The sequence below is a fragment of the Gavialis gangeticus genome, unplaced genomic scaffold, assembly GCF_001723915.1.
Source record: "Gavialis gangeticus isolate Ggan-Ray unplaced genomic scaffold, GavGan_comp1, whole genome shotgun sequence".
NCBI classification, from domain to species: Eukaryota; Metazoa; Chordata; order Crocodylia; family Gavialidae; genus Gavialis; species Gavialis gangeticus.
The window spans coordinates 146,816,063-146,823,098 of NW_017728992.1; positions in this window are offsets into that span (position 1 = coordinate 146,816,063).

Here is a 7,036-nt window from a genome sequence, read left to right on the forward strand (position 1 = left end):
TCCCCCGCGAGGCGCCGGCACGAGGGAGCGGAGGGCCGGGCTGGCGGGTGCTGCCCCCGGGCCCGGCTGCTAGGAAGGACAGAAAGGGGTGGACGGGGCATGGGCGATCTCTGCCTTGAGCTCTTCCCGCGTGGGTGGCAGCCTTTATTGCGACCCCGCTTGCCTGTTTCCGCGTGCAAGAGACCAGTGCTGCAAAACATCATTTTAAAGGATTGCTCTTTCCCGTAGCTTGAGTCCCCCTGCAGGGAGACTTCAGTTCAGAGCCATACTCCGTGACTCGGTGTCGCCTTTTAGGACTGGGGTGTGGAGGATTGAAAGGCCTGTGGTGTTTTATTTCTTTCTTTATTTTTAATTTCCCCGGGAGAACGTCCTCCCCTCCCCCACCCCACCCCTTCACTGAAGGTGCAGTCAGCTTGTTCTAGAAGCACCTGCGATTGCTGCAGTGAACTTTCAGGAACACTTTTTTTCCCTATTTGGTTTGTTCCCACCATGCTTTCAGCAATGCTGTGTATCATGCTGCCTGTTTGGAATTTTTTTTTTTTAAGTCATTTTCAAGTTCGCAGGGCCTGTCTCATTTACTCGGGCTGCGATATGTGAGTATCCTAAAACACAGTGGTTTTGAAATGCAGTGGAGAAGAGGAATTGTCTTGGTTTTCAGTTGGATCTGTGCAGCCAAACTGGCGCATATGAGTATTAAAAGACTTCTTTGAAGTCCATGATGTGAATTTCCCACTAAGATGCATGCTGCATCACCGGCCAGGAGAGCTTTTAAACTGTCAGCAATGTTCAGTGTTTGGAGTGGATTAACACTGAGGCCACTTGCAGAGGAGAGTGTGCAGAGACCAAATCCTGGCCTTGCTGCAAGTCAATAGCTGTGGGTGCCACCTGAAATCTGAGATCTTCTCTGAGTTCTCACAGATCCGCATACTTACTTAGATTTTCCTGAAATGTGGTATCTCTTATGGTGATGCAGTATAGTTAATGTTCTAAATTTGGGGTTAATTGAACGGGAAGTTCCCAAAATATTCCGTGCCTTCCATGAAATCTCACAGCTCTTTTGTTTTTGCACAATGTGGGAATCAAAGTTCAGACTCTGAGCTTTCCCCAATTTACCACTCAACATGCCCCCCATCCCTTTGGGGAAGCTCGCATTCTGGGAAGAAGCATGTGTAGGAAGGAGGAAGGGTACAGGTCCCATTTTGGGTGGGATGTAAGCCCCTCTTCCTGCCCCCTGTGCATGTACAGGAATCTAGCTGGCCCTGCTTCTTTAGGGTGGCCTGAGCTCTTCCACTACTCTCCAGGTAAGGCAGGACTTTGTTTAAATATGCCCCACCCCTGCATAGAGTGAGAGAGTTGTCTGAGACAGGGAGACACTGAAGTGTCACTTGTCATTAAATCTATAGACTACTTCATCTTCTACCTAACTGCTGATGATACCTTAGCAAGAAGGTATCCCACTAAGCACCCAATCTATGCAACATAATGTTGACTGTCTTAAAATGCACATGCACCTGTTCCCTTGGATCACACATGTAGACTCACGCCAAGGGGCACATGCCTATTTTATCCTATCACAGTCACAACTCTGCCAAGATGTTCAAACTAGTTCTTCTCCATTCGCTATAGCTACACCTAACACAGTGCATATCGACCGTTCCCATTGGCAATTGCAAGTGTTAGCAAAGCAGAAGTAACACTGCAGGGGCTGGTGCCTTGTCTCTTCTCACCACTGTCTGTGCGTTAATGAAATTTTTCATCTCTGAAATATAACTTCAACAGTTACCAAAGAATCACCTCGTATGTCTTACATTCTGAACATGAGTTTCATGCTGAATATTTGTTTTCCAGGCAAGAGCCTTCTTATGGGAAAGTCAGGTAATATATGCCATGGATACAGATTTATTCAAAATGCGAGAATTGATGATTCTTCTATAGCAACTTTTCCACTGAAGGCATTTTATTTTGCAATACCAAATATGAAACGTTTGGAGAACTGGGACAGCTATAGTAAATTGGTATTTTCTCTTAAAGTCAGAGAGAGGTTTTTTTTAAACCACTTTGGCACATCTTGTAGAGTGACCAGTTTGCAAAAAAAAGATCTCCTTGTGTCCATACTACAAAAAGGAGGAGACTTAATGAAAAGTCTTGGGAAAACTTTTCAAAAGTGACTAGGGAGCTTAAGATGTAAATCTTGCTTAAAGCTGATGAGACTTAGGATCCCAAGTCACTTTAGCATTTTTGACAGCTTTATCCCAAGTTATCGGACCCTATATCATGACATTTTATTAAAGGGATTATATTTTTTTATTGTTCAGACTTATGCTATTTTTTTAAATTCCCTTGCTCATCCTATGTGTTTGAATGAGAGAAACTGAGTGAGTTAGGGTTAGCTAGCTAGTCTCACAAGTGTATTGATTTGGTGATTTGGACCCTCTGGAGTTGTAGGAGCTCTCCCATTCCCTCCCAGCAATAAATAAGTCCTGTTCCACCAACTTGCCTATTAGTCTTGCATATTTGTTACAGTCTACCCTGTCTAATATCAGTTCTGTGCCTCCCAGTGTTCCTCAGTCTCTCTAGGCTTAGGGGAAGGCATCACTGTCATGGTGTCTGTTTAACCCCTGTCTTAGCTGACTATTGAAGATGATAAGGAAGGGCAGAAGAATTTTCCCTATTGTTCACATGAGGAAAAGAGGTGGGGGTGGGAGCAGAGCCAGCTGATACCTCCTGTTGGACCATGTTGTATTGCTGGGAGAGAGTTCTGCCCATTTGCAAGTGTGTCTGATTTACTGCTTTGATCCAGGAGGCAGCAAGTCTGTCAGGAAGCCAACCCAAGGCTTACTTCCAAGGAAGCTAAACATTCCTGCTTTAGAAGGCTAAAGCATCTTGCATCATTGTGTAGCTGGCTATAGTCCCTACCAAATACCATCACTCATAAGGATTTACAAGAGTTAGAAATGCTTTATGTGTGTATGAGAGAGGTGGCTTAGTTTGATGGTGTGCGACTGAAGCAATGAAACTCCTGGAGGCTTGGCTCAGCTTGGTGCCCCGTGATGCAAGGCTCCTACAAGGGCTGGAGGAAGCAGGGTGTGGGGAAGAGTGGGGAGAGAGTGAGAGAGTGCACCTGTAGATTTATGTAGGTAAGGTTGCAAGCACCATCCAGTAAGGCTGACTGATATTTTCTATAGTAAGATCCTGTAACTTTTTTCACATCTGAAATTTTCAGTCCCCAGTGCTGAGTATCTGCCTAAGGATGACTTATTTTGGCAGAAATTTTAAGAAATCAGCCACTTCCAAGGACAAAGCTAGAGGAAAACACTACATTCCCTTGCACCCATTGAAAAAAATGGCTTCCATTTTCTTTGAAATACTTTTGTGTCTTCGTGCAGTGGAGCAGGATCTTCAAAATTGGGTGATGGAAAGGACTGCTATTAGAATGAAAATCTTACCAGATTTGGCTGTGTTGGCAGCTTAACTCGTTAGGAGGAAAGTCTGAAGACCCTGTCTGTACTGGACATGCTCCACTCTTGAGTTGAGACAGGAGTTCAGAAAGAAAAAGTGCCTTAGCCATGACATCATCTTAAGTGTTTTTAGTGCTACCCTTACCACTGCTACAGAGGTTCTTGCTAATTGGGTTATTTAAATTAATTACTGGTTGTGTCATGTCTACTGGAAGACGTGTATTGAGGGACAGCTGACAATGATGTTTATTGCATCTCTCTTTCTCCCTTGAATGTTTAGCTTGAGATCTTGGAATGAGATTTGCAGAAATGCTGAGCCCTCAAAGCTGCAACTGGTAGCTGTACTTCGAGGATATAAAGTGTATTATGCAAAATTAGATCCAGGACATGAATCTGGGCACAAAAAATCATGCATATTTTCTACCTTAGTTCTGTGCTTTAGTTTCTCATCTGTAAAAACAGGAATATTTAATACCACCTTGCCCATGAGTGTTATAAAAATGTATTCATGTTTCTGAAGTACTGGGAGAGCTACAGTGATGAACACCACAGAATGGCTCACAAAAAAATTAATCTGCCCTCAAAGCAGTTTTTTCACTGCTGTCTTCAAAGCAATCGGTAATGTGCAGCAAATAAGTCACTGGTGCTATACAGTGCGTAAGGAGAAAAAATTATTGGACAGCTGCTCATTAAGTGAGCACTGTCCATCCCATGAGCTGAATGAGGCAGGAGTCCTATATGTCACTGTAATTCAGAACTACCATAGTGTATGTGCACAGGAATAGATCTAAGATTATGCAAGCTACATAGGTTTCAAGTACAGTATAACCTCATAAATCTGGCATGCTCAGGACTGAGCACCTGCTACAAATTAGGAAATTCCAGATTTTTTAAACAGTGAGGCAGCTGGTTCTGGAGTGGGGAAAGAGAGGGGTGAAGGGGGTGGCAGCTGGTCCTGGAGCAGTGGCTGCATGCAGAGTGGTGGTGCGGGGTGGTGGATGACGGCTGCAGCCACTGTGTGCAAGCTCCCCCCTCTGCTGCTCCGAGACTGGTTGCCACTACTCCCTGATGTGCCATATTTTTGGAAATTCCAGATTTTTGATATCTGGATTTATATCTGAAGTTATACTTTATTTATCTTTGCAACCTTAATGATCTTTTACTATAGTTGTTTGTAAGTAATGTGCGTGTGTGCACAATAAATCTGTGACAATACCATGGTAGCGTCAGGTGCATACTTGATATTGTGTATGGATATGAAGAGAGCTTATTGCCTGAAAGGGGACCAAAGGATGCCGTTCTTAGATGTATTAAATGTATGTTATTCTTACATTAGAATTGAGCAAGACAAAAAGGTTGGTTTGATTTGATTTGATTTGTTTTGTTTTGGAGTAGTGATTCTCAACTTTATTAGTCTTAATGCACCCCTCAGAAAATGCCAGCTTTTAATTTTCACTTGTTTGTTGACAAAACCGAAATAGAGAAATTCTTGTGTTGCAAAGATCTCCAAAAACACAACAGGTCAGAATGTTTTTACCACTATAGACTGCCATTTGAAATATCTGGGTTATCTTGCGAATTGTGTTTTGTGCACCAAACAGTGCCAACATTGTGTGGCACCCTGCAGCACCCTTGAAAGAATCTCACCTGAGTTGAAAATCACTAGTGTAGTGTAGTAACTAGGGCTGTGCGAAGCTTCAGTCCCTGATTCCATTCAGCAGATATTCAAACCAATTCAGTGGTTGAATCTCCGAATCTGAGTCAAATCGGGAGACCCTTTAATCTTTCCAAATAGATCTGGAACGCTCCAAATTGATTCAGAGATTCGGATGTAGATACAGCTTTATTTCTTTTTCTACATACCTCGTCAATGCTGCAATGGTGGGGCGGATGGAGTGTCACACAGGACCACAGGGGAGTCCCAACAGCACTCAGCAGCAGACCTGGAAGTGGACCAGAAGCACTTCCAGTCTATTCCCAGGTCCACCAAGGAGTGTGCTGGGGGGGACCCTGCCAGCTAGGCGACTGGTGCCTCCTGGGACTGGGGGGCACCCATGGTCCACCCCGTGGCGGATTGGACATACTTCTGAGCTCACCACTGAGCATGCGGGCCTACCCCCCGCCACGCTTCATTGGGACACTCCATCCCAATGGAGCATCACAGCATTCCTGAGCCATGTCTGGTACCTTGAGGTATGTAAAAAAAACATTTAGAGCTGTGTCTATGGCTGAATCGCCGATTCTCCGAATCGGCATCAAATCTTCAGAATCAGATTTGGCCAAATCGAATTGGGGACAGTGATCCGAATCAATGAATCAAATCATTGTCCCTGATTCAGGCCGAATCCAAATCGAATATGGCCTGTGTCACATGCCCCTAGTAGTAAACCCTCTTTACTGTCAGTAACATTGTTTGATAGGTATGGCTTTGTAAAGTTGAAGTAACATTCCTTTACATGTAATTCAAGGCTGTGATAATTGCCCCACATTCCTCCACTATTTTAAAAGCCACTTATTATATTTTCTACTTGTTCTTCATTAATAAAACAACCATCAGTAAAAATAAAATGCCTTACAACTTATTTTCTGCTGGGAGGATTTTGTTGCTTTGGCAGATCAATGAATTGGATAAGTCTTGGAAAAAGTGCACGACATTTGTTGTACAGTATGTTTTATTACCTGTTCTGGTGTTGGACTGTTTTAATGTGGAGTTATGTAAACTGGTTTTCTGAACAAATGGATATAGTAGACTTTGATTACAATGTACAAATGTGTTTTATGACTAGAGACACAAAGTGTTACCATCACATTGTTCCTCTATAAAATAATTCCTTTACATCACTGTAGAGTTTATTTTTCCCAGGCCCTGTTTTTTAAATGCAGACATCTATTTTTATTAATTAAAATGGTTTCTTACCTTCTGTATCATTATGTAATAGTTTAAAGTCTCAGTACTTTAAACACTTCTTCACACCTGCTCCACATGACTTCTTACAGGTGACTTAAAAATGTGGGAATTGGAAGTGTACAATTGCTTACACTACAATGATAGTAGTTTATCTCTGGTAGTTTTCTGCTTGGTAACTGATTATTCTTTTGATGAATAATTTAATGCATAGTTTCTTTTTAAGTAATTTTATAAAGTTCCTCATTTTTATAAAAAGAAATCTGTATGTTGGTCTATATCGTGCTTGGTAGTTCTGTCTTCTAGAGAAATAGTGGGGCGTTAATCAAGTAGTGGATATTTTTGGTGGTTAAGTGTATTGCAGAAATGAGGCATGGTTCTGAAACTGAAGTGCTGCTTACTAGGGCTGTGCGAAGCTTCAGTAGCTGATTCGATTTAGAGGAGATTCAGCCCAATTTGGGGACCAAATGCGATTCAAATTGGGAGATCAATTAAAAGCTCTGAATAGATTCGGAGCATCTGAATCAATTTGGAAAAGATTCAGCCATAGGCTAAGCAGGCAGCTGACACAGCTGCCTCCAGCTGGTAAATCTGTTGGGGGAGGAGGGAGGGAAGGAGCATGGGGGAGGGAGGGGATTGGGGCTGGGACTGGGACAAGCTGCCCAGCCGGGGT